This window comes from Chiloscyllium punctatum, chromosome 45 (assembly GCF_047496795.1).
Source record: "Chiloscyllium punctatum isolate Juve2018m chromosome 45, sChiPun1.3, whole genome shotgun sequence".
Classification (NCBI taxonomy): Eukaryota; Metazoa; Chordata; class Chondrichthyes; order Orectolobiformes; family Hemiscylliidae; genus Chiloscyllium; species Chiloscyllium punctatum.
Genome location: NC_092783.1, coordinates 62,798,574 through 62,825,465, shown reverse-complemented (window position 1 = coordinate 62,825,465; position 26,892 = coordinate 62,798,574). Strand labels below are relative to the sequence as shown.

General features: G+C 42.4%; 1 protein-coding gene across 4 annotated transcripts in view; it reads left to right on the top strand.

Annotated features, from left to right (window-relative positions):
- gpr61 (G protein-coupled receptor 61) overlaps window positions 1-26,892 on the top strand; it is a 282,577-nt gene that overhangs the window by 150,319 nt on the left and 105,366 nt on the right. For all 4 annotated transcript variants that reach the window (XR_011955480.1, XM_072563921.1, XM_072563923.1 and 1 more), the window contains one exon: window positions 17,306-17,383. The gene's annotated coding sequence lies outside the window, so the exon portion shown is untranslated. The remainder of the gene's footprint in view (window positions 1-17,305; window positions 17,384-26,892) is intronic.

Here is a 26,892-nt window from a genome sequence, read left to right as displayed (position 1 = left end):
GACAATTATTCTATCATATGAGGCTTGAACACTTGATTTACATTCCAGAGGTTTAACATCACTGTGAAATTGAGAGTGCTTGGCATTGATTCAGAAACAGACGGATTATTTTCACTTGTGGGGAAGAGCAAAACTAGACACCATCAATATGAGATAGTCACCGAGTGTTCCAATGTTTGTACTACAGAAAACAGAACTATGTACTGGACTGCAAGTGTGGTCTATGATTCAACATCAGTTGCTATACTTTGAAGGAGCCTTGAATGTTATTTTATTTTAATTGTGAGCATTTCCTTGAACTGAATGTCACCTTGATGTCTCTCAAATCTAAATTTATTTCGTATCAAAAAAACATTATTCATCTGACTTTTAATTAGCTTGCTCAGTCTGTGGGGGCACAATTCCCTGAGCAGTAAAAGCTCAGTGAGCTGTTTACACCATCCTTCTTCCTGCTCTGTTGAACTGTCACATCAATCACACAGGCACAAAGTCTGTCTGGAGCCCCTTTTCTTCCACACAGTGAAGGTCACTGCTCACCCGTCTCCAACAACTGACTGCAGTGTGACAATGGCTGAGGGCCATTGAATCATTCCTGCCATTTCCACAGTCTCTCACACAACATACACACTTACGTTCATAAACATATGCACACAAACTGGTACAGATGCATATTTATATATGCACACTTGCGCATATAGACACACACACACATATACACACACACACAAACTCATACACAAAGATACAAACCAACAGAGTCACACACACGTACGCATGCACAGACACACATATGCACAAACAAATTAACACAGATGCACACTCATATATACACTCAGTCCTCCCCAGACACAAAGACACACACATAAACACATGCACAAACTAACACAGTGCTACTAATACACACACTGTCTCTTTCACACACATACAGTTCAAGTACAGAACTCACACACTTATATACACACACACAAACAACCAGACATAATGCAAACACACACCCTCATATGTAGATTCTCATATTCACCTGAACAGTTGAACAGTTATAATCACAGCCAGTGGTAATACTGGACAAGTTAGATTCCAGAGTAAAACATGATGTGATAGCCCACAATTTTTGTTTTTGCAGTTTGGTTACGTGGTGATTAGTCACTGAACATTTCCACATGATACTGTCAACATACTTTTAACAAAAGAACATAAGTTAATTAAACAAAAAAAAAGGTACATATGGCAATTGTGAAAAATCTTGTTATAAAGAGCAAAATGAAAAATTCACTTCTTTGCTGAGCAATATCCTTTACAGATACTCAATCCAAGTGAAGCATTACTCTCACCTTCATTTTAAAATTTCTTGATGTGCAGGTGTTGGACTGGGGTGGACAAGGTCACAAGTCACATGACACCAGGTTATAGTCCAACAGGTTTATTTGAAATCACAAGCTTTCAGAGTATTGCCTCTTCATCAAGTGAAATGAAAAAGAAACATACAGACACAGAACTTATAGGTAGAGAGATTAATGGGCAGACGGACACTACACAACAATCGCTAGTTAGAAATGTTCCCTCCCAGTCGGGGAACACTTCAGTGGTCAAGGACATTCAGCCTCCGATCTTTGGGTAAGGGTCCTCCAAGGTGGTTTTTGAGACATACAACAATGCAGAATCTCTGAGCAGAAACTGACAGCCAAGTTCCATACCCATGAAGACAGCCTCAACCATGATCTTGGGTTCATGTTGCACTACATGTAACACCACCACACTGTTCTGTATTTGTAAAATCTTCCTTACTGTCCTGTTTTGATACCATCACCTTGATAACTTGTTATGGTCTTCTCCTGTAATTAGTTTGTACAGTTTTGGATTACTTATTACTTTGGTTAGACTCAGTATGTGACTCTTATACCGATCATACTATTCCAGTCATTTGGTTTGTATCCATAACCAAGTTATTTTTCATTTTTTTGTAATTATATCTCTGCCTCAATTAATCAGATTATTGGTCATCCCTTCATTTACTATTCAGCTGTTGACACTTTACTCACATTGTCTTACACTTTTGATCACCTGCAGAGACTTATTATTCAGCCTATCATCACTCCACTCACACCATTTATGTGATATTTTGATCCTCTGCCCATTGATTTCTCTGCCTATAAATTATGTGCCTGTGCGCTTCTCTCTCACCTCACCTGATGAAGGGGCAGCGCTCTGAAGGCTTGTGATTTCAAATAAATCTGCTGGACTATAACCTAGTGCCGTCTGACTTCTGACCTTAAATTTTCTTATTCAACTGATGAGGTCACAAGCATTTTCTTTTGATGACTTTGTGCAGATTCACCAGAAGTGCTTCTCTCCATCTCACTCCGAGACTTACAGACAATCTCACTGACTGATGTCTCCTCACTGAACTCAAAACAATGATCTCATGAGCTGCTCAAACAGCTTAAATCTTCTTTGCCTCTCTGAAGAGTGTGAGAATTCAACTGCCTGTTGCTGTGCTGAAACTGATCTTTGGAACTCAACCTGTTTGAGAGTTTTTGCCATCAGTCTTCCTTATGGCTCATTAAAAAGCTCAACTTAGTGAACACTTCTGCAGTTATCTCATTGGGTAGCTTCTGTTAAATTGGGGGAAGGCGAACAACAGCAGTATTAGGGAGGAACTGGAGAATTTTGATTGGAGGTAGCTGTTACGACACAGGGTAAACCCCTCTGCTAATTTAAACCAAACACACAGTGAAGCTCACTTCTTTCTGCAATCTGTTAAATTTTGAGAGGCAAAGAACTATCCCAGAGGTCACTATTTAAAGTAAAAATTAACAATTTTATTCTTTAAGTCCAAGAGAGAATATTAAAACCAACAACTATTTGCAACTCCTTTCTCTTGCACCTATCTTTTACCTCCCATTCTACAATATTGGTCCGATAAAAAACCCTGATTAAGATTTACAAAAAGAAATTCCCGTTTCAAAACCAGTTATCTTTGTCGATGCCCCTTTGTAGATTTTCCTCAGTAGATTTCTCTCTAGATTGGCTTCAAGTTCTGCCGCACAAACTTCTGATAGACAGGTACCTTTCAGAGAGCTCTTTGGCCAGCTTGTTGGTGTTAGATTAGATTCCCTACAGTGTGGAAACAGGTCCTTTGGTCCAACAAGTCCACACCGACCCACCAAAGAGCAACCCACCCAGACTGCTTCCCCTACATTTACCCCTGCACCTAACACTATGGGCAATTTAGCATGGCCTATTCACCTAACCTGCACATCTTTTGGGCTGTGGGAGGAAATCGGAGCACCCGCAGGAAACCCACAGAGACACGGGGAGAATGTGCAAACTCCACACAGACTGTTGCCCGAGGAGGGAATTGAACCTGGGTCCCTGGTGTTGTGAGGCAGCAGTGCTAACCACTGAGCCACCTTGGTGCCCCTTGGCAGTTCTCCCCTTAACTGTTCAAAATGTCCAGTTTTACATCCCAAAACATTGGAATTTCATTGGTTTGATGTTGTCAAAATACTAAATTCAAATTTGATTGGGTTTGGTATCTGGGGCAACATTTAAACTGATTGGTCAAATTTGAATTTGTTTTTGTATCGTGGCAACCCATCTGCACTATTGGTTTCGCAGTCAAATTTTAAATTCTTTCAGCACACTCTTGCCCCTCTAGTTCCGTGCCAGCCTCCAATTTCTCTTAAAGGTACAGTGCACACCTACACCTTCATAACACAGCTGTTTAAGGGTAAATCCACATCGGACATGTGGGAGTATTTCAAATGGTAGTTGATAAGAGTTCAGGAGTGGTATGTTCCTATGGGAATGCAGGATAGGTTTGGCATGATATGTGAACAGGATTAAGGAGAATCGCAAGGCTTTTTATACATATATAAAAAACAAAAAGGTGAGTTGGGAAAAAGTTGGTCCACTCAAGGACAAAGGAGAGAATCTGTGTGTGGAGCCTGAAGGGGAAGGTGAGGTCCTAATGAATACTTTGTGTTGGTCTTCACTAAAGAGAAGGAATTGGTGGAGGATGATTTCAGGGAAGGGAGCGTTGAGTTTCTAAGCCAAGTTGTTATTAAAAAGGAAAAGGTGTTGTGTGTCTTAAAAGGTATTCAGGTAGATAAGTCATCGGGTCCTGAAGGGATCTATCCCAAAATATCAAGTGAAGCAAGAGAATAAATTGCTGGAGCATTGACAGACATCTTTGTATCCCTGTTGGTCATAGGTGAGGTCCCAGAGAACTGAAGAATTGCCAATGTTATCCCAAAGTTTAAAAAGAGAGCAGGGATAATCAGGAAATTACGAGGCCTATGAGCCTCATTTCGATGGTAGGAATAATATTGGAAAATATTATTCTCAGGGACAAGATCTATAGGCATTTAAAAGCAGATGGACTTATTAGTGACAGACAGCATGGTTTTGTGCAGGGGAGGTTGAACCTCACAAACTTGCTCGAGTTTTTTGAGGAGGTGACAAAGACGGTTGATGAGGGAAAAGTGGTTAATTTTGTCTACAAAGACTTCAGTAAAACATTTGACAAGGTTCCTCATGGCAAACTGGTACAAAGGTGAAGTCACATGGTATCAAGGGTGAGCTGACAAGATGGATACTGAACTGGCTTTGACATAGGAGACAGAGGGTGGTGATGGAAGGATTCTTCTTGGAATGGAGGGCTGTGACTCATGGTGTTCCACAGGGATCAGTGCTGGGGTCTCTGCTGTTCATGATCTATGTAAATGATTTGGAGAACAATGTAGCTTGTCTAATTAGTACGTTTGCGGATGATACTAAGATTGGTGGAGTTATGGATAGTGAGGAGGATTGTCAGAGGATTCAGCAGTATATAGATCAGTTGGAGGCATGGGCAGAAAAATGGCAGTTGGAGCTTAATCCAGACAAACGTGAGGTGATGCATTTTGGGAGGTCAAGTACAGGTGGAAATCATACAGTGAATGGCAGAACCTTTAGGAGTATTGATATGCAGAGAGATCTGGGTGTGTAAGTCCGCAGATCACTGAAGGTGGCAGTGCAGGTAGATAAGAGAGTAAAAAGGGCCTATGGCATGTTTGCCTTCATTGGAACAGGCATTGAGTATGAGGATAGTCAAGTTATGCTGCAGCTTAATAGAACTTTAGTTAGGCCACATTTGGAATATTGCGTACAGTCTGGTCACCACGCTACCAGTAGGATGTGGATGCTTTAGAGAGGGTACAGAAAATATTTACCAGGATGTTGCCAGGTATGGGGGATTTTAGCTATGAAGAAAGGTTGGATAGACTGGGTTTGTTTTCATTTGAACGCAGAAGGTTGAGGATGATCTGGTAGAAGTTTATAAGATTGTGAATGGCATGGATAGAGTGGGAAGTATGAGGCTTTTTTCCCAAGGTAGAGGGGTCAATTATTAGGGGACACAGGTTCAAGTTACGAGGGGAGATGTTTAAAAGAGATGTGTGAGGCAAGTTGTTCACACAAAGGGTGGTGAGTCCCTGGATCACTCTGCCAGAGGAGGTAGGGGGAGCTGACACAACAACAGCTGAACAAATACATGAATAGGAAGGGAATAAAGGGATACAGATCCTGTAAGTGAAGACTGTTTTAATATGGAAGGGCAATATGTGTCAGTGCAGGCTTGGAGGGCCGAAAGGCCTGTTCCTGTGTTGTATTGTTATTTATTCTTCTTTCTCTAGGCTTTTCTCTTACTCACGTGATTTCTCAGAAATGTTATTGTGACTCACTGTGAAAAGAAAACAAGTCAACTTGGCAAAACTAATTTTTTTTTAAAATTAGTTCAGCCTCAGCACCAACTTCTCAAACAATAATATATTATAAATCTCTGAGTTTATGTGAACAATCTCCAACAGCATTACAGCAGGACCTTGACGACAGACACAGAATACAGGCACACAGTACTAACACATATACAGACATGCAGTATAGATACTGAACAGTATAACACTCACATGCAGATAGATTCACACTCACTTACACACAGTACAACACTCAGACACAAATGCAGTACAAACACTACACTGTACAACACCTAATACAAGACACACACACACACAGAAACATTTGAGAGCCGGGATAAACTCTGACATTTTAATGCCTCTGAGGATCTGATAATTACTCAGGATGCCCGATGATGCGCACCACGGTACATTTGTGGGCACTGTTGATTGTTTCTGGTGACCTGTGGCACCATTGGTGGGGGTGGTTTTCCACCAAACAGAAGTATTATTCTGGCCAGGAATGGTCAGCTGTCTGCAGCTTCTATTGTCTCCTCTGGACGTTGTCAGCTCACTATCAATCACTGCATTTCTTTTCTGAATGAGGAAAACGTAACATCCTTTTTGAAGGAACTCTCATCAGCTAAATATCAAGATAATTACAACCAGTCCCTTTGTCATCAACTTTTCTTTTAATTCATTTAATTAGTCTGTTTTTTATAAATACTTCTGTCCACCACTGAATGTCAGAATGAAACTGGCTTGGAGATTTGTCCTTGGCAGACTTGTCAGAAGGGAATTATTTGAACATAAAAAAAGTCTGGAGAGATGGAACTGGTGCATGCTAATGCCCTTAAAAGGGGAAAGTGAATCAGTGCATCCAGTGGAATCAGCTGCTGACTCACCATCAACTGTTTTATGCTATTACCAAACATAAGTGATGTCTCTGAGGTGAAACTGTCTGGAAGTGATTGCTGTGCTCTCCAGCTTTGTTAGGGAGGTGGGGTTGCAGGGTAGATTGGCATCTGTAATCCTTCAATTACTTTGGTGCCACCAGGTCCCGTGTAAAGTGGGAAATGCAGGCTCTGGTCCTGCCAGGTAGCAGGTTAGTGACTGCTGGCTGTGGGGTGCTTAGTCACCTGCTGAGGATGCAGGATTTGCTGCTTCACCAGCCAACGACAGGAAGTTTGTGCTGTGATTGCATGAAACACACCGATCTGGCTAGCATCAGAAGCAAGTCGATACAGAGTTGTACCAATATGGATAAGTCTCTCTGAGTTTATGTGAACAATTTCCAACAGCATTACAGCAGGACCTTGATGACATATGAATGTAGGAGGAGGTCACTACTTTAATAAGAGGGGCTACAGGAAAGTACATTTGGATAAACTGTTGTATACAACAGACAATTTCAGTTTCAAAATGACACCAAGTCACATAAACAGCTGTGACTGTGATCAAAAGCTTGGGACAGAGGTTTTAAGGGGTATTTTAAGGATTGTCATGAAGGAAGATGGTGAGGTAGAGAGCTGGAGAGGGACAGGGAGGATATTCCACTGCTTGGGGCCAAGACAACTGAAGATCATAGAGTCATAGAGTTATAGAGATGTACAGCATGGAAATAGACCCTTTGGTCCAACCCGTCCATGCCGACCAGATATCCCAACCCAATCTAGTCCCACCTGCCACATGATCACCATTGGTGGAATGACTAATATCTGGATGCACAAGAGGTCAGGAATCAAGAAGCAAAGGTACCTTGGAGATTTGTGAGACTAGAAGAGGTGACAGGAACAGGAAAGGACAAAGACATGTAGGAATTTCAACACACAGATGAGACTTTTAAAATCCAGATGTGGCATTGACAGCAAGTGAATGTAGGTCAGGAAGGACAGGGTGGTAGGGGAATGGGACTCGGTTCAAGACAAGATATTGTCAGCAGAGCTTTGAATGATGTCATATTTACAAAATGTGAGTTGGGCAACTAGCCAGTAATACGTTGAAACAGTCAGGTCAAGATGTAACATAAGAGTGAGGGTTTTAGCAGCAGATAAGCTGATACAGGGGTGAAGGTGAGATGAAAATGGGAGGCCTCAGTGAGGTTGCAACTCTATGGTTGTGAGAATGAAAAGACCTGAAAACATTTTATCAACATTACACTAACACCCACACACATAAAGTCATAGGGCTGTACAGCACAGAAATAGACACTTCAGTCCAACTCATCCATGCCGACCAGATATCCTTAATTAATCTAGTCCCATTCAATAGCATTTGGCCCATATCCCTCTAAATCCTTCCTATTCATATATCCATCCAGATGCCTTTTTAAAGTGACAGCCATGTCCCATCTGTTTGTAGACTCTCCCACAAGGTGGATCTGCCTCCGTATCTACTTTATCAACCCATTTAAGAAATTGTTTCAATAAAGTTGTGTCTCATTCTTCTGAACACCAATGAGTACAAGCCCAACCGACTCAACCTTTCCTTTTATTAACAGGACTTCCATATCTAGGACCATTGAACCTTTTGCTGACTGGCTCCAATGCCTGTATATCTTTGCTTAAATAAGGGGCTCCAAATTGTTCATAGTATTTCAGGTGTAGTCTAATTAAGTCTTTGTATGGTCTCAGCAAAAATTCCTTATTTTTGTACTTATTCCCATTGAAATAAAGGCCATCATTCCATTTGCTTTCCCTTTTACCTGCTGCATTTGTATGCTAGCTTTTTGTGACTTATGCAGGAGGACTCCCAAATCCCTGTGTTGTAGTTTTCTACAGTTCCTATCCATATCGATAGTATTTGACTTCTCTGTTCTTCCTGTCAGTGTGTAAAATTAGATTTTTCCACGTCATATTCCATCTGGATTTTCTGTTCACTTAACCTGTCTATATCTCTCTTCAGATTCTTTATGTCACCCTCAACACTTGCCTGCCCACCTATTATTGCATCATCCACTATAGTACATTCATTTTCTTCATTTCTGTGACCCTCTAGTTTTATTTGCTACCACTCTGAAAATGCCCCCAGATCCAAAGTTGTCTTCTATTAGTTAACCACTCGTCTATCCATGCTAATATACTACCTTCAGCACACCTGTCTGTTATTATGTAGTCTAATATGTGATATATTATCAAATGGCTTCTGGAAGCTCAAATATATTACATCTGCTGCTTGTCGTTTGTGTCTTGCTTGCTACCTCCTCAAGGAATTCAAATAAATCTGTCAGATGTGATTTCCTTCCTGTGAAGCCATGTTGTCTCTGCTTGATCATTTCTATTTCTAAATGTCCTTTTCTTGATGAGTAATATTAGGTTGACTGTACTATAGTTACCTGTGTGGATTTTTTTTTTGTTTCCATTTTTTTAAATAGTGTTACGTTGACAGCCTCCCAATCCTCTAACTTTTCCAAAACCTAGGGACTCTTGGCAATTTGCTACCACTATCTTTGTAACTGCTACTTTTAATATCCCAGGATGCATCCCATCAGATCCAGGGAATGAATCTGACTTTAGCCCCATTATTTTCCTTAGAATGTTTTTCTCATGATAGCAATTGTGTTTATTTCGTCTTCTGTTGCCCCTTGATTATTGAGTACAGTTGGAATTAACTGTTTTTCTTTACACAGATTCTGTCAGACCTGATGAGTTTCTCCAGCATCTCATTATTATTTAATTGACCTGATTCTGGGTTTGACACTAACTTTGATACATAGTAGAGCTGAGAGAGATATTTACTCAAACATATAGGTGCCGGAAGACTGGAGGTTGGCAAACGTGGTGCCACTGTTTAAGAAGGGTGGTAAGGACAAGCCAGGGAATTATAGACCAGTGAGCCTGACCTTGGTGGTGGGCAAGTTGTTGGAGGGAATCCTGAGGGACAGGATACACATGTATTTGGAAAGGCAAGGACTGATTCGGGATAGTCATCATGGCTTTGTGCGTGGGAAATCATGTTTCACAAACTTGATTGAGTTTTTTGATGAAGTAACAAAGAAGATTTATGAGGGCAGAGCAGTAGATGTGATCTATATGGACTTCAGTAAGGCGTTCGACAAGGTTCCCCATGGGAGACTTATTAGCAAGGTTAGATCTCATGGAATACAGGGAGAACTAGCCATTTGGATACAGAACTGGCTCAAAAGTAGAAGACAGAGGGTGGTGGTGGAGGGTTGTTTTTCAGACTGGAGGCCTGTGACCAGTGAAGTGCCACAAGGATCGGTGATGGGCCCTCTACTTTTCATCATTTATATAAATGATTTGGATGCGAGCATAAGAGGTACAGCTAGTAAGTTTGCAGATGACACCAAAATTGGAGGTGTAGTGGACAGCAAAGAGGGTTACCTTAGATTACAACAGGTCTTGACCAGATGGGCCAGTGGGCTGAGAAGTGGCAGATGGAGTTTAATTCAGATAAATGCGAGGTGCTGCATTTTGGGAAAACAAATCTTAGCAGGACTTATACACTTAATGGTAAGGTCCTAGGGAGTGTTGCTGAACAAAGAGACCTTGGAGTGCAGGTTCATAGCTCCTTGAAAGTGGAGTCGCAGGTAGATAGGACAGTGAAGAAGGCGTTTGGTGTGCTTTCCTTTATTGGTCAGAGTATTGAGTACAGGAGTTGGGAGGTCATGTTGCAATTGGTTAGGCCGCTGTTGGAATATTGTGTGCAATTCTGGTCTCCTTCCTATCAGAAAGATGTTCTGAAACGTGAAAGGGTTCAGAAAAGATTTACAAGGATGTTGCCAAAGTTGGAGGATCTGAGCTACAGGGAGAGTCTGAACAGGCTGGGGCTGTTTTCCCTGGAGCATTGGAGGCTGAGCAGTGACCTTAGAGGTTTACAAAATCATGAGGGGCATGGATAGGATAAATAGGCCAAGTCTTTTCCCTGGGGTTGGAGAGTCCAGAACTAGAGGGCATAGATTTAGGGTGAGAGGGGAAAGATATAAAAGAGACCCAAGGGGCAACGTTTTCACGCAGAGGGTGGTACATATATGGAATGAGCTGTGGTGGAGGCTGTGGTGCAACATTTAAGAGGCATTTGGGGGGATATGGGCCGGGTTCTGGCAGTTGGGACTAGATTGGGTTGGAATATCTGGTAGACATGGACAAGTTGGACCGAAGGGTCTGTTTCCATGCTGTACATCTCTGACTGTATAAATGTTGTAGTTGTACTAGTCCCACCACTTCCTCTGGCAGCTCATTCTTAGCATGCACAACACCTAGTGTGAAAAAGTTGCCCATTTGATCCCTTTTAAATCTTTCCCCTATCAACTTAAACCTATGCTTAGTTTTGGACTTCCTTACCCTGGTGAAAAAGATCTTGATTATAAACTCTATCCGCGCCCCTCATGATTTTATACATCTCTATAACGTCACCCCTCAGTCTCCAACATTCCAGGGAAAATAGCTCCAGCCTATTCAGCCTCTCCCTATAGCTCAAACCTGCAACCCTGGCAATATCCTTGTAAGTCTTTTCTGCACCCTTTCAAGTTTCACAACATCCAGCCTATAACAGGGAGACCAGAATTGAATGCAGTTTTCCAAAAGTGGCCGAACTAATGTCTTGTACAACTGCAACATGACCTCTCAACTCCTATACTCAATACACTGACCAATAAAGGCAAGAATATCAAATGCCTTCTTCACCAGCCTGTCCACCTGCGACTCCACTTTCAAGGAACTATGAAGCTCAACCTCAAGGTTTTTTGTTCGGCAACACTCCCCAGAACCCTACAATTAATTGTATACTAAAGTGCAACAGCTCACATTTATCAAAATTAAACTCCATCTGCAACTCTCAGCCTAATGGCCCATCAGATCAAAATCCTGTTGTACTCTGAGATAACTTTCTTCACTGTCCATCACACCAACAATTTTGGTGTCATCTGAAAACTTACTAACCATGCATAGACAGCCTTGTTGATCTTTAAGGGGTCCTATTCTCTCCATAGTTACTCTTTTGTCTTTAATGTATTTGTAGAATACCTTTGAATTCTCCTAAACCCTATTTCCCTTTGCTAGCTCATGTCACCTTTTTGCCCTCCTGACTTAGCACACAAAACAACACTTTTCACTGTATCTTGATACATGTGACAATAAGTCAAACTCAATCACACACACACTAATGCCCACTGACATACTAACACACCTACATACACGTGTGCATAATAACACCTGCACGTAGATGCTTACAGCTGAAACACAAGCTAAGAGTACAAACACATCAAAAAAATCAGCTGACTCATCCACATTACCAGTTAACCAGAGTTAAGTTTACTTGGTGTGAAAACTTACCTCATTTCTTTTTATTGTTATATATGCACTTTTAAAACAATTTTAATTTCTGAGCCACAGTTCAGAACAGGTTAATGATGGTTGACGACCAAATGTTTACTCACCAAATGTTTTGATAATCTGATTAGTGCGTCCAATTATATGTTTTTATAACATCATCCTGTTTACACATGTTAACTTACATTTTGGCACAGGCATGAACTCGGGCCTCTTAGTTCAGAGGTAGGGTCACTATCACTGTTCTATAAGAGCCTGATTGGTGCACTAATTGTTAACTGTTTTACTGAGAGACTGATGAAAATGTGAGCTCACTATCACAGGGAATTATTGAGACAAATAAAATAGATACATTTAAAGGGAAGATGGATATCTACAAAGAGGGAGAGAAGAGTTGTTCTTTAAGTTGATGGGGGTTGACTGAAGAGAGTTAGAAAGAGGCTTGTGTAAAATATAAGCAAGCAGCAGAGACCAGTTCGGTTATGCAGTGATTGGAACGAGGTCAGTCAAGTGGACCTCATAGAATATGAGTTCCCCAATTGGGGCTGTTACTCAGGTCCAATCAGGGAGCCCTGGCTGACAGATATAACAGGAGTGTTAAACACTCTGTTCACTCTCGGACCCAACTCTGAGCGAGCTGGGTCAGTGTTGTGGACTATCCGTGTGTAAATATAGGATGACTTGGTGATGGGATACCAGCCTTTGTGGAATTATTTCAGGTCGAATTACCTGATTCTGAGCAAGGTTCTATGCAAATGCACTGGATTTGTCATCAATCTCATTGTGTTCAGTTTCTGTTAGAATATCCTTAGCTACATACTGCTATGAAAAACATAGGCTTTAGCTTTTCCTTGCTAAGCCATCTCACCCCTTCAGACTCTCTCATATTTTTTAAGGTGTACCTTAAAACTTGCCCCTTGACTAAGCTGGTCCTATCACAATGTATCGGTTTGTGGCTCGTTGTCACAATTTCTTTAACTAATGTTCTTGTGATATACTTTATGATGATTCAGTACATTAGTAGGTGCTACATAAATGCACATTGTTAGGGATTTTAAGTTAGGTGTTGGAGAATTTGGTCCTATAATACCTGCTTATCAGACAGAAATTGCCCCTAGAAATATGCCTCAAGGAATTGATTGATGAATCATCACAGTTCACCACATTGCATGAGCTCTCTGGATGATTTGTCACCATAATGTAGATGTAATGTAAAAGAAAACACCATTTATCCTGGGACAGGCTAAGCAAAGACATGCCAGAGAATTCCTAGAGGCCTGGCACTCCAACCACAACACCATAAACAAACACATAGATCTAGATACCATCTATCAACCCCTCAGAAAACGAACAGGAAATGACATCACCACAAACCCCAGGAACCCCATCCAGGACAAACATATAAATAGAAAGCAGGAGACAACAGCTTCGCTTCACTTGGAGGTTGCCACTGATGATGTTACCTAGCCAGGTAATGAAACGTCTGGATATCAAACCTACAGCTCAGCGAGTAAACCCACACCCTAAATGTAGATGCTGCTTATTTTCTTTGTCTTCATTCACATCTCTTCACGTACCTTGATGACCTTTGCTGTCTGAACTCTGTTCTGTGTTGATAGTGTGGAAAACATTTCTGCCAACCCTGGTTATCCACAGGTTTCAGAATAGGTTCTGAGATCTTCAATGCTTTTAGACCTTGCAATTCCCAGGTGACACGAGTGTAAGAGCAAATTACTGCAGATGCTGGAATCTGAACTGAAAACAACAACTACTGGAGATCACAGCGGGTCAGGCAGCATTCATGGAGAGAAAGCAAGTTCACATTTTGAATCTAGAAGACTCTTCATCAGAGCTGAAGTGTATCCTTTCCTAGATATCTCCCCAAAAAGAGAAACTAGAATACCCAGTTTTCCATAACATACCAGTAAATCATCTACATTCGTAAAGTGCTGTCAGCATTGAAAATATGTGTTTGTTGACATTCATTAAAAACCCACTAACTCTTCAGGCTGGCCATCCTTTCATGCAATGCTAACGATAGAGACACATTCTTCTGTGCACTTCTGCTGCTGTTGTATTTGGTCTCCAAAGTCAGATCTTCTTTTGTTTGTAATAGGTCTGACAAAGACACATCAGGAATTCCAACAAAAATTCTGACCCTTCAAGTTCTGAATTCAATGATCCATAGTCACATTTTACCACTAACCTATGAAGATTATTCATTAAATTTTATATTATAACCCTAATTCTTTATATATGTATTTCTGTGGATACCAAACTTTTCTGCCAAATCTTTCTCTTTCAGAATTTTAGTTGTTCTGGAGTTAGAGTAATTGCCAAAAGCTTGCAGAACCTCATCAAAAGTATTTGTGCTTACTTCTATGCTATCAGTTATTGTCCCAGTTGAATACAACATTTATTGAAATCTGATTCAGTGTCTAGTTCAGTGTTTATATCTTCACTGTTCTTCATGATGTCAATTCTGTTTTTATCTGGCCTATCTCAGAAATTAAATCTTCCTGACAATATTGTTTTTTCCCTTTTACTGTTGTGATTATTTATTTGAGACACTTAATTCTCCACCGTGTTTGGGCGGCACGGTGGCATAGTGGTTAGCACTGCTGCCTCACAGCGCCAGAGATCCGGGTTCAATTCCCGCCTCAGGCGACTGACTGTGTGGAGTTTGCACATTCTCCCCGTGTCTGCGTGGGTTTCCTCCGGGTGCTCCGGTTTCCTCCCACACTCCAAAGATGTGCAGGTCAGGTGAATTGGCCATGCTAAATTGACCGTAGTGTTAGGTAAGGGGTAGATGTAGGGGTATGGGTGGGTTACGCTTCGGCGGGGCGGTGTGGACTTGTTGGGCCGAAGGGCCTGTTTCCACACTGTAAGTAATCTAAATCTAAATCTAAAAAAGTGCTGGTGTAAGGTTTTCCTGTAGTCAAATTGGAGAATTCATGCCGTCACGTATAGGACTCCTGTCTTCTATGAATAAAATGGATGATTCCTGCCTTTTCACAAGCACTATGGATGGCTCTTACCTTTTACTGCCCAACAAATGATTCCCATCTTCATAACAACTTTACTGAATGAATCCTGTTGCCTGCAACTTGACACATTGAATCCCATTCATTGAACAGATTTCCCTTGATGATTCATGATGTCTGCAGAGCTCTTAATAATAAAGCCCATTGCCTCATAATGTTGTATGAAACATTGTCTGGTAATGATCATTATCTGTGTTAGACAAAAACCACTAAGGCAGTGGTTCCCAATGTTTCCCCACTTCACGAGGCAAACAATTCCATTGCACCCACATTTTTCAGCTGAACCGATTGCTCATAAACATCACATTCACTTGCATTTACAGTGGCTATAGTCTTAGTAGAGAAGGTTGCAGCACAATGCATGCAACAAGCTAAAGAAGAATCAAATTTCACATTTCACAATGATTTCAAAATGGCTGTGTTTGCTGACCCTGACGCCCTGCGGCTGGTGTTGCTTTAAATCACATGTGAGCAGCTTTCAGTGGGATGCCTTGAGGTGGGGTGTAAGAGATTAGCAGGAAAACCCGAGAATGAGAGGAGAGGAGATTGAGATCCAGGTTCTGAGTACCATTTCCTTCTCACTCTTGGGGTGCCCTGTGCCTTGATACCCATGATACCTGATTGTCAGAAAAACCCATCTGTCATACCCTCTCCCTAACAATGAAGCCCAGTTCAAAATCACATGCTTCCCTGCCTGCACAAAGTAATTTATTTGCGTCTGACATCACACATAAAGTCTACATTTTGATCCCTGCATTCCCAAATAACAGTGCATGTATAATTGTTCACAGATGTCAGAATCAGCAAACACTGCTTTTCAAAGTCTGCTCAACTCAATTATTTCAAACGAGGGAAGGTGATGGGCCTAGTGTTATTATCACTGGACAACTAATTCAGAGACCCAGATGCTCCTCAGATGCTGCCTGACCTGCTGTGCTTTCCCAGCACCACACTCTCGACCTTTCCCTGCCACCTGCACCCACATCACTCCCCTCACCTCTGTCCAAGGCCCCACAGGATCCTTCCACATCTGTCAGAAATTTACCTGTACCTCTACCAATGTCATCTACTACATCTGTTGCACCTGGTGTGGTCTACTCTACATTGGGGAGACGGGATGCCTTTTTGCGGATTGTTTCAGAGAATACCTCTGGGACTCCTGCACCCATAAACCCCACTACCCCGTGACTGAACGTTTCAACTCTCCTTCCCACTCCATCAAGGATATGCAGGTCCTGGGCCTCCTCCACCGCCAAACTGTTACTACCCAATGCCTGGAGGAGGAACACCTCATATTCCACCTTGGGACCCTGCAACCACATGGGATCAATGTCGATTTCAACGGCTTCCTCATTTCCCCTCCCCGCACATTATCCCAATCCCAAGCCTCCAACTCAGTACCGCCCTCCAGACCTGTCCATCACTCCCGCCATCTGACTTATCACCTTCACCCTCACCTTCATCCACCTATCGCTTTCTCAGCCACCTTCCCCCCAGCATCACCCCCCTCCCATTTATCTCTCACCCTTGGCCCACAAGCCTCATTCCTGATGAAGGGCTTATGCCCAAAACGTCGCTTCTCCTGCTCCTCGGATGATGCCTGACCTGCAGTGCTTTTCCAGCAACATACTCTTAACAATGTTCTAGGGACCCAGGTTTGAATCCTACCACAGCAGCTAGTCATACAGTGTGGAACCGACCCTGTAGTCCAGCTGACCATGCTCCCAAACTATGGACCTGCCTGTGTTTGGTCCATATTTCTCTAAACTTTTCCTATTCATGTACTTATCCAAACGTCTTTCAAATTTTGTAACTGTATCTGCATCCACCACTTCCTCTGGCAGATGATGGAATTTGAACTCAATAAATTCTGGAATTAAGAGTCTGATGACCATGTAACCAGATTGTCAGAAAATCCCACGGGGTTCACTAATGTCCTTTAGGGAAGGAAACTGCCTTCTTTACCTGATCTGGCCTACATGTGACTGTAGACCCACAGCAATGTAGTTGACCCTTAACTGTCCTGTGGGCAATTAGGCATGGGCAATAACTGTTGGCCCAGCCAGCGATTCCCATGTCCCATGTATGAATGAAAAAAAGTTTTTCATGGTCCTATATCTGTTCCATGCACTGCATTAATCTGATACATAATTGTAATTCAATGGATCATAGCAAAATGCAAAGTAAATTGCAATTTACGGAGTGTTATATTTTAAGAAGAGACAGGAGTTTCTCCAACAATTTGTTTTTTTTTCAGATTTCCAGCATCCTTATTTTTATTTGGTTGAGTCCAGGAAACCTCATGCTGGTTTCAGTGCTCGTCCATTTAATGGCTGTAAGTAGACTTCATTGCTTTCCTTTGTATTAAAATTGGGAAGCTTTTTTCTCTGCCACATTGTCATTGCGTGCTGTCTCCTTGTTTGACACTGAATGCTGTTCAGCCAGTTGAACAACACGGTTTCCGTCTCATTCACCTTGTGAAGGTTGGTTTCCTCTCAGTTCTGGTGAGTTGCCAGTACAAGTACTTCTGACAGCTCTTATGCTGTCTCCAGTAATCCTGCAGCTGGAGCCACTGTTCCTGATATGATGTATAATGGTTTCGCAGTCTGTGCGCATTAGAGCTCAGCTATAATCATAGAATTGTGAAGCAGGGTGGCAGAAGGAGACCATTGGACCATCGAAGCTGGGATGGCTCTTTTTAAGAGCAATCCACTTCGTATCATTCCCCTGTATTTTTTCTCCTTAAACCATTCATCTTTTTGAAGACCAATTTAGTCCTGGCCATGCATTCAAAATTCACCACATGAAAAGGTTTTATTTAAATTTTGCCTTTTCTTTTGTGAGTCACTTTACACCTGTATCCTCTGATTATCAGCACTTCAGCATTGAAAGTAGTTTCTAACAAACCTCCTCCAGCCTTCCCTGTTCAAGGAGGAACCATCCCAGCTTCTCCAGTCTATCCACATTATTGTAATAGCTCACCCGCAGAACCTTTCTGGTAAATCTCTTCTCTATCCTTAAGACCATAAGACCATAAGACATAGGAGTGGAAGTAAGGCCATTCGGCCCATCGAGTCCACTCCGCCATTCAATCATGGCTGATGCGCATTTCAGCTCCACTTACCAGCGTTCTCCCCATAGCCCTTAATTCCTCTAGACAACAAGAATCTATCAATCTCGGCCTTGAAGACATTTAGCGTCCCGGCTTCCACTGCACTCCGTGGCAATGAATTCCACAGGCCCACCACTCTCTGGCTGAAGAAATGTCTCCACATTTCTGTTCTGAAATGACCCCCTCTAATTCTAAGGCTGTGTCCACGGGTCCTAGTCTCCTCGTCTAACGGAAACAATTTCCTAGCATCCACCTTTTCAAAGCCATGTATTATATTGTACGTCTCTATTAAGTCTCCCCTTAATCTTCTAAACTCCAACGAATACAATCCCAGTATCCTCAGCCGTTCCTCATATGCTAGACCTGTCATTCCAGGGATCATCCATGTGAATCTCCGCTGGACACGTTCCAGTGCCAGTATGTCCTTCCTGAGGTGTGGGGACCAAAACTGGACACAGTACTCCAAATGGGGCCTAACCAGAGCTTTATAAAGTCTTAGTAGTACATCTCTGCTTTTATATTCCAACCCTCTTGAGATAAGAGACAACATCGCATTCGCTTTCTTAATCACGGACTCAACCTGCATGTTTACCTTTAGAGAATCCTCGACTAGCACTCCCAGATCCCTTTGTGCTTTGGCTTTATTAATTTTCTCACCGTTTAGAAAGTAGTCTATGCTTTTATTCTTTTTGCCAAAGTGCAAGACCTCGCACTTGCTCACGTTAAATTCCATCAGCCATTTCCTGGACCACTCTTCCAACCTGTCTAGATCCTTCTGTAGCCTCCCCACTTCCTCAGTACTACCTGCCTGTCCACCTAACTTCGTATCATCAGCAAACTTCGCTAGAATGCACCCGGTTCCCTCATCCAAATCATTAATATATAATGCGAACAGCTGTGGCCCCAGCTCCGAACCCTGTGGGACACCGCTCGTCACCGGCTGCCATTCTGAAAAAGAACCTTTTATCCCAACTCTCTGCCTTCTGTTAGACAGCCAATCCTCAATCCATCCCAGTAGCTCACCTCGAACACCATGGGCCCTCACCTTGCTCAGCAGCCTCCCGTGTGGCACCTTATCAAAGGCCTTTTGAAAGTCTAGATAGACCACATCCACTGGGTTTCCCTGGTCTAACCTACTTGTTACCTCTTCAAAAAATTCCAACAGGTTTGTCAGGCATGACCTCCCTTTACTAAATCCATGTTGACTTGTTCTAATCAGACTCTGCTCTTCCAAGAATTTAGAAACCTCATCCTTAATGATGGATTCTAGAATTTTACCAACAACCGAGGTTAAGCTGATTGGTCTATAATTTTCCATCTTTTGCCTTGATCCTTTCTTGAACAAGGGGGTTACAACAGCCATCTTCCAATCATCCGGGACCTTTCCTGACTCCAGTGACTCTTGAAAGATCTCAACTAATGCCTCTGCTATTTCCTCAGCCACCTCTCTCAGAACTCTAGGGTGTATCCCATCGGGGCCAGGAGATTTATCAATTTTAAGACTTTTTAACTTTTCTAGCACTATCTCTTTCGTAATGGCAACCATACTCAACTCAGCCCCGTGACACCCTTTAATTTTTGGGATATTACTCATGTCTTCCACTGTGAAAACTGACGCAAAGTACTTGTTAAGTTCTCCTGCTATTTCCTTATCTCCCATCACTAGGCTTCCTGCATCAGTTTGAAGTGGCCCAATGTCTACTTTTGCCTGTCGTTTGTTTCTTATGTACTGAAAGAAACTTTTACTATTATTTCTAATATTACTGGCTAGCCTACCTTCATATTTGATCCTCTCATTTCTTATTACACTCTTTGTTATCCTCTGTTTGCTTTTGTATCCTTCCCAATCTTCTGATTTCCCACTGTTCTTAGCCACTTTATAGGATCTCTCTTTTTCTTTAATACATTTCCTGACTTCCTTTGTCAGCCAAGGTTGTCTAATCCCTCCCCGGTTAATCTTTTGTTTCTTGGGAATGAACCTCTGTACAGTGTCCTCAATTATACCTACAAACTCCAGCCATTTTTGCTCTACTGTCTTCCCGGTTAGCCTCTGCTTCCAGTCTATTTTCGTCAGTTCCTCTCTCATGCCCTCATAATTACCTTTATTCAACTGTAACACCATTACATCCGATTTTGCCTTCTCCCTTTCAAACTCCAGACTGAACTCTACCATATTATGGTCGCTACTTCCTAAGGGTTCCCTTACTTTAAGATCTTTTATAGAGTCTGGTTCATTGCAAAGCACTAGGTCCAGAATAGCCTGCTCTCTTGTGGGCTCCATGACAAGCTGTTCCAAAAAGCCATCCTGTAAGCATTCCATGAATTCCCTTTCTTTAGATCCACTAGCAACATTATTTACCCAGTCCACCTGCATATTGAAGTCTCCCATGATCAATGTAACCTTGCCTTTCTGACATGCCTTCTCTATTTCCGGTACATGTTGCATCCCTGGTCCTGACCACTGTTAGGAGGTCTATACACAACTCCAATTATGTTTTTTTTGCCTTTGTGGATCCTCAATTCCACCCACACAGACTCCACATCATCCGACGCTATGTCATTCAATACCATAGATTTAATTTTGTTCTTAACTACCAAGGCAACCCCACCCCCTCTGCCCACCTCTCTGTCTTTTCGATAAGTTGAAAAACCATGGCGGTTTAACTGCCAGTCCTGACCCCCCTGTAACCAAGTCTCTGTGATGCCTACTACATCATAATCATTCACTATTATCTGTGCCATTAGTTCATCGGCTTTGTTATGAATGCTACGAGCATTCAGGTAAAGTGCCTTAATGCTAACTTCCTTATCATTAGAGATGTTGGAAGTCATATGTCCTAAGTTATCCTTGCTTTTTTCTGCATTCTCAGTCTGCCTCAATTTTAAATCCGCCTGGAAACATGCTATCCTGCTGCTTATCTTTCCATTTACCTCCATACTCCCTGTCGCTTTCACTTTCCCTTCCCCCCAACTCAGAAGTTTAAAGTCCTACTGACCACCCTATTTATCCTCTTCGCTAGAACATTGGTACCTGATCGGTTCAGGTGGAGACCGTCCCAACGGTACAGATCCCCCCGTTCCAAAACTGATGCCAATGCCCCATGAAGTGGAATCCCTCTTTCCCACACCAATCCCTTAGCCACGTGTTTACCTGCCTAATTTTCTTGTCCCTATGCCAATTGGCATGTGGCTCAGGCAGTAATCCAGAGATTATGACCCTTGAGGACCTGTGCTTCAATTTCCTGCCTGGTGCTTCGTAATGCCCAAACAGGTCCTCCACCCTAGTCTTGCCTATGTTGTTGGTACCAACGTGGACCACAACAACTGGATCCTCCCCCTCCCGCTCCAATATCCTTTCAAGCCGGTCAGAGATGTCTCGCACCCTGGCACCGGGCAGGCAACACAACATGTGAGACTCCCGATCCGGCTTGCAAAGGATACTATCTGTCCCCCTAATTATAGAATCCCCTATAACCACTACTTGTCTATTAGCTCCCCCCTCTTGAATGGCCTTCTGCACCATGGTGCCTTGGTCAGTTGGCTCCTTTCCAAAACCTTCATCCTTCCTCAAAAATGTGTTGCCTAAAATTGGATGTTATAATCCGGCTGGATCTAATTGGTGTTTCATTGATGTTCAATGTAGCTTCCTCTATGCATCTTCTCTGTGTCCATTAATAAAACTCAGGATTCCATCAAATATAGAGACAACTTTCTGGTACAAATAAAACAGGTTGATTGTCTAGATTGTAAAATAGCTTGCAACTGTGCTGCTGAGTGGGTACCTTTACTGTTTAATCTCTCCCTCTGACTCCCCCTCCCCAAATTCGGTGTAACATCGGGTCCTGAAACCAGAATCACACAGTTACTGGGTGGGCAGCACTGTGGCAAGTGGTTAGCATTGCTGCCTCACAGCGCCAGAGACCTGGGTTCATTTCCCGCCTCAGGCAACTGACTGTGTGGAGTTCTCCCCGTGTCTGCGTGGGTTTCCTCCGGGTACTCCGGTTTCCTCCCACTGTCCAAAGATGTGCAGGTTAGGTTGGATTGGCCATGCTAAATTGCCATAGTGTTAGGTTAGGGGTATGGGTGGGTTGCGCTTTGGTGGGACAGTGTGGACTTGTTGGGCCGAAGAGCCTGTTTCCACACTGTAAGTAATCTAATCTAATTCCAAGGAAGATCAGCAATGAGTTGAATTTATATAGCATCTTTCATGCAGGCAATCATCCCAAGGGATAGCAGCACAGAGTTTGATGAGACCTAATTGTGGCAAGGTATGAGTGCTCACTATGATTTTGATTAACAGCCAAATGCCAATTTATAACATAAGCTGCTTCCCTCAGGTTTAAAGTAGCTCACTGCAGAGAACTGAGTGCAAGAGGTTTTGGTTGCTGCAGATCTGCTGGTTTCCCTCCAGTTCTGACCCTAGCTTCTCTCACAGCTCAAGCTATTTGCCAACTGAGAACCAATCATCTTACTGTTGGCAGGCAGAAGAACTTTATCATTAACAATTGATTCCTGTCCACATTAATCAGCTTCACTTGGAAACAAACCCTCACCTCTAGTTCACCTGCACAAACAGGATTCACAAAAGATATCAAATTCTTTACTTTCAAAGCATTTAGTCATCCTTGTTTTAATACAGCTCTTTCTCATCTGATTCTTCAGTTTTAACATCACAAAAATAAAAAAGACAATGTTCTATACCAAAGTGTCTTCAACAGTACAATCAATCGACACTCATCACCCAAAATCTTGTTATTGACACTCGGTTTGGGTTCTGCGAGGGACTCTCAGTCTCAGGCCTCATTATAGCTTTGATCCAAACATGGACAAAAGATCTGAATTCCAGAGATGAGCTGAGAGTGACTGTCCCTGACATCAAGGCCACACTTGACCGAATGTGGCGTCAAGGAGCCCTTGCAAACCTGGTATCAGTGGCATTTGGGTGAGGCTAGGTTGCGGTGTTGGAGGAAACTCCACTGAGTGAAACCTGTACGAGGAAGTTGATTGTAGTTGTTGGAGGCTCATTTACTCAAACCCAGGATATTATTGTAGTAGTTCCTCAGGTTAGTTTTTCCTCAGTGTAAAAATAATATATTGGTTAGGATGGATGGGATAAGCAATGTGCTTAGAAACAATGTCCTCAGAAAGTGGAGGAAACAAGCAGATTATACTAAGAGAGGGCAGAGGGATGTGTAATACTGGTCTCAATAGAGTGCACAGATCTCTGACTGAGCAGAAATTCTAAAGATGGTTACTACTGAGGCTTTGAGAATTCATGTTATCATGTGGTATGTCCTCTAACACAGCCCAGGAGATGACGAGTATTTTGCAAAGGAACAAGGGTTGTCTCCCCTTCTCCGTTAGATTAAAAGAGACCTCTCTGTTTTTAAAAGGTTAATGTTGTTGGAGTGTAGCTTCTGATAGCTGTGGTGCAAACTGACCATCTTCTGTATTGAGAGGCCCACTGCTGTGTTTTCCTGAATGCCATTTTGCTAAAGTTGCAAAGTGTCATGTATTAACCCTGTGTCCTTATCACATTTCAGAGATTAAAACCAGTTTTCCTTTTGTTGCTATGACTGTATTGAATCCTTGCTATAAGGTTACCAAAGCAACTGAATGTGTTCACCTGGCTTGATAAGAACAGTGGGACATCAACCTGGGTCAGTGAAACCCTGTTGAAAATGCAATTATTTACCAGATATGAGAAGCCCTTGATAAATAACATGTTTGTAAAGAGGCTGCCATGTGCGATTGTTGTAGTATTGCAAATTCATTAAAGGTAGCAGAGGGATCGTTGATTTGTACTTAATAAAGAAAGGGATTTAATATGACAAGACTGAGAACGGAGCGAAGTGTTTTGCACATCATATTATTATGTCCCTCAGATACATCCAAAAGTCAACTATCCATTATTCTACAGTCAAATACGGCAGCTCTTAGATGCACAGTAAGATCCCACGAACAACAGGCAGATGAGTTACTTGTAATTTGTTCTAAGTTGTTTAGGTTGACCAGGACAAAGACAGAACACTTTGCTCTTCCTTGTTATATTTGCTTTCATGTTTAATTAGACAGGCTAAAACTTGGTTTCACATTTAATTTAGAGGGCTTTCAGGGTGTATGCATTGCTGGTTGGTGTAAATGGTTTCCAAATGCTGGCCTAACCAACAACACACATATCCTGTGAACAAATGTGGGAAAAGAACGTGTCTTTCTTACTAACATTCATTCTCTGTCTGAGGGGTCAGAGAAGATTTTGCTTCTGATTTCTTTGCCTCTCTGCTTTTGACAATTTCTTTATTTCTTTTACCCGGAAGGTATGCAACAGTCACTGAGATTCTGCAGTGAGCTTGATGGGTCAACTAGTTATTCACTGCCTGATATTTCCAAATGCTACCTACAGAGCAAAACTCTATCGACAGAAATCATGTGTCTCATTTTTAGATTGAATCTCAAACCCAATGGTTTCTAAGTGAGAGCACTGATGATACCAACTGAACAAGCATGTGCACACAGTTAAACAAATATTGACTGTGAATACTATAGTTCAAGTACTTTAGATGGGTCAGTTTTTGTCCAGTGTGTGCAGGAGGGTTTCCTAACACGGTATGTAGACAAGCCAACAAGGGGCGAGGCCAGTTTGGATTTGGTAGTGGGTAATGAGCCGTGCCAGGTGTTAGATTTGGAGGTAGGTGAGCACTTTGGTGATAGTGACCACAATTCGGTTATGTTTACTTCAGTGATGGAAAGGGATAGGTATATACCACAGGGAAAGTGGTATCGCTGGGGGAAAGGCAATTATGATGTGATGAGACAAGTTTTAGGATGCACAGGATGGGGAAGCAAACTGCAGGGGGTGGGCACAAATGAAATGTGGAGCTTATTCAAGGAACAGCTACTGTGTGTCCTTGATAAGTATGTACCTGTCAGGCAGGGAGGAAGTTGTCGAGCGCAGGATCTATAGTTTACTGAAGAAATTGAAGCTCTTTTTAAGAGGAAGAAGAAGGCTTATGTTGGGATGTGACATGAAGGCTCAGTTAGGGCGCTTGAGAGTTACATGTTAGCCAGGAAAGATCTAAAGACAGAGCTAAGAAGAGCCAGGAGGAGACATGAGAAGTCATTAGCGGATAGAATCAAGGAAAATCCTAAGGCTTTCAATAGCTATATAAAGAATAAAAGAATGATTGGAGGAAGCTTAGGGCCAATCAAGCATAGTAGTGGGAAGTTGCGCGTGGAGTCAGAGGAGATAGGGGAAGTGCTAAATGAATATTTTTCATCCATATTCACATTGAAAAAATACAATGTTGTTGAAGAGAATACTGAGATACAGGCTACTAGACTGGATGGGATTGAGGTTCACGAGGAGGTGTTAACAATTCTGGTAAATGTGAAAATAGAAAAGTCCCCTGGGCCAGATGGGATTTATCCTAGGATTCTCTGGGAAGCCAGGGAGGAGATTCCAGAGCTTTTGGCTTTGATCTTTATGTCATCATTGTCGACAGGAATAATGCCAGAAGACTGGAGGATAGCAAATGTTGCCTCCTTGTTCAGGAAGGGGAGGAGAGACAACCCTGGTAATTATAGACCTGTGAGCCTTACTTCAGTTGTGGTTAAAGTGTTGGAAAAGATTATAAGAGATAAGATTTACAATCTTCTAGAAAGGAATAAGTTAATTAGGGATGGTCAAAATGGTTTTCTGAAGGGTAGGTTGTGCCTCACAAACCTTGTTGAGTTCTTTGAGAAGGTAACCAAACAGGTGGATAAGGGCTGAAGTGGTATATATGGATTTCAGTAAGGTGTTTAAAAAGGTTCCCCATGGTAGCCAATTGCACAAAATATGGAGGCATGGAATTGAGGGTGATTTAGTGGTTTGGATCAGTAATTGGCCAGCTGAAAGAAGACGGAGGGTGGTGGTTGATGGAAAATATTCATCCTGGAGTTCAGTTACTAGTGGTGTATCATAAGGATCTGTTTTGGGTCCACTGTTGTTTGTCCTTTTTATAAATGACCTGAATGAGGGCATAGACGGATGGGTTAGTAAATTTGCGGATGACATTAAGGTTGGTAGAGTGCTGAAGGATGGTATAGATTACAGAAGGATATAGATAAGCTGCAGAACTGGGTTGAGAGGTGGCAAATGGAGTTTAATGCAGAAAAGTGTGAGGTGATTCACTTTGGAAGGAGTAACAAGAATGCAGAGTATTGAGCTAATAGTAATATTCTTGGTAGTGTAGATGAGCAGAGAGATCTCGGTGCCCATGTACATAGATTCCTGAAAGTTGCCACCCAGGTTGATAAGGTTGTTAAGAAGGCATATGTGTGTTAGCTTTTATTAGTAGAGGGATTGAGTTTTGGAGCCATGAGGTCATGCTGCAGCTGTACAAAACTCTGGTGCGGCTGCACTTGGAGTGTTGCATACAGTTCTGGTCACCACATTATAGGAAGGATGTGGAAGCTTTGGAAAGGATTCAGAGGAGATTTACTCTTAGTAAAAGGGGCGGCACAGTGGCTCAGTGGCTAGCACTGCTGCCTCACAGCAACAGGGATCCAGGTTTGATTCCAGCCTCGGGTGACTTTTGTGTGGAGTTTGCACATTCTCCCCGTGTCTGCATGGGTTTCCTCCAGGTGCTCCGGTTCCTCCCATAGTCCAAAGATGTGCGGGTCAGGTGAATTGGCCATGCTAAATTGCCCGTAGTGTTAGGTGTATTAGTCAGAGGGAAATGGGTCTGGGG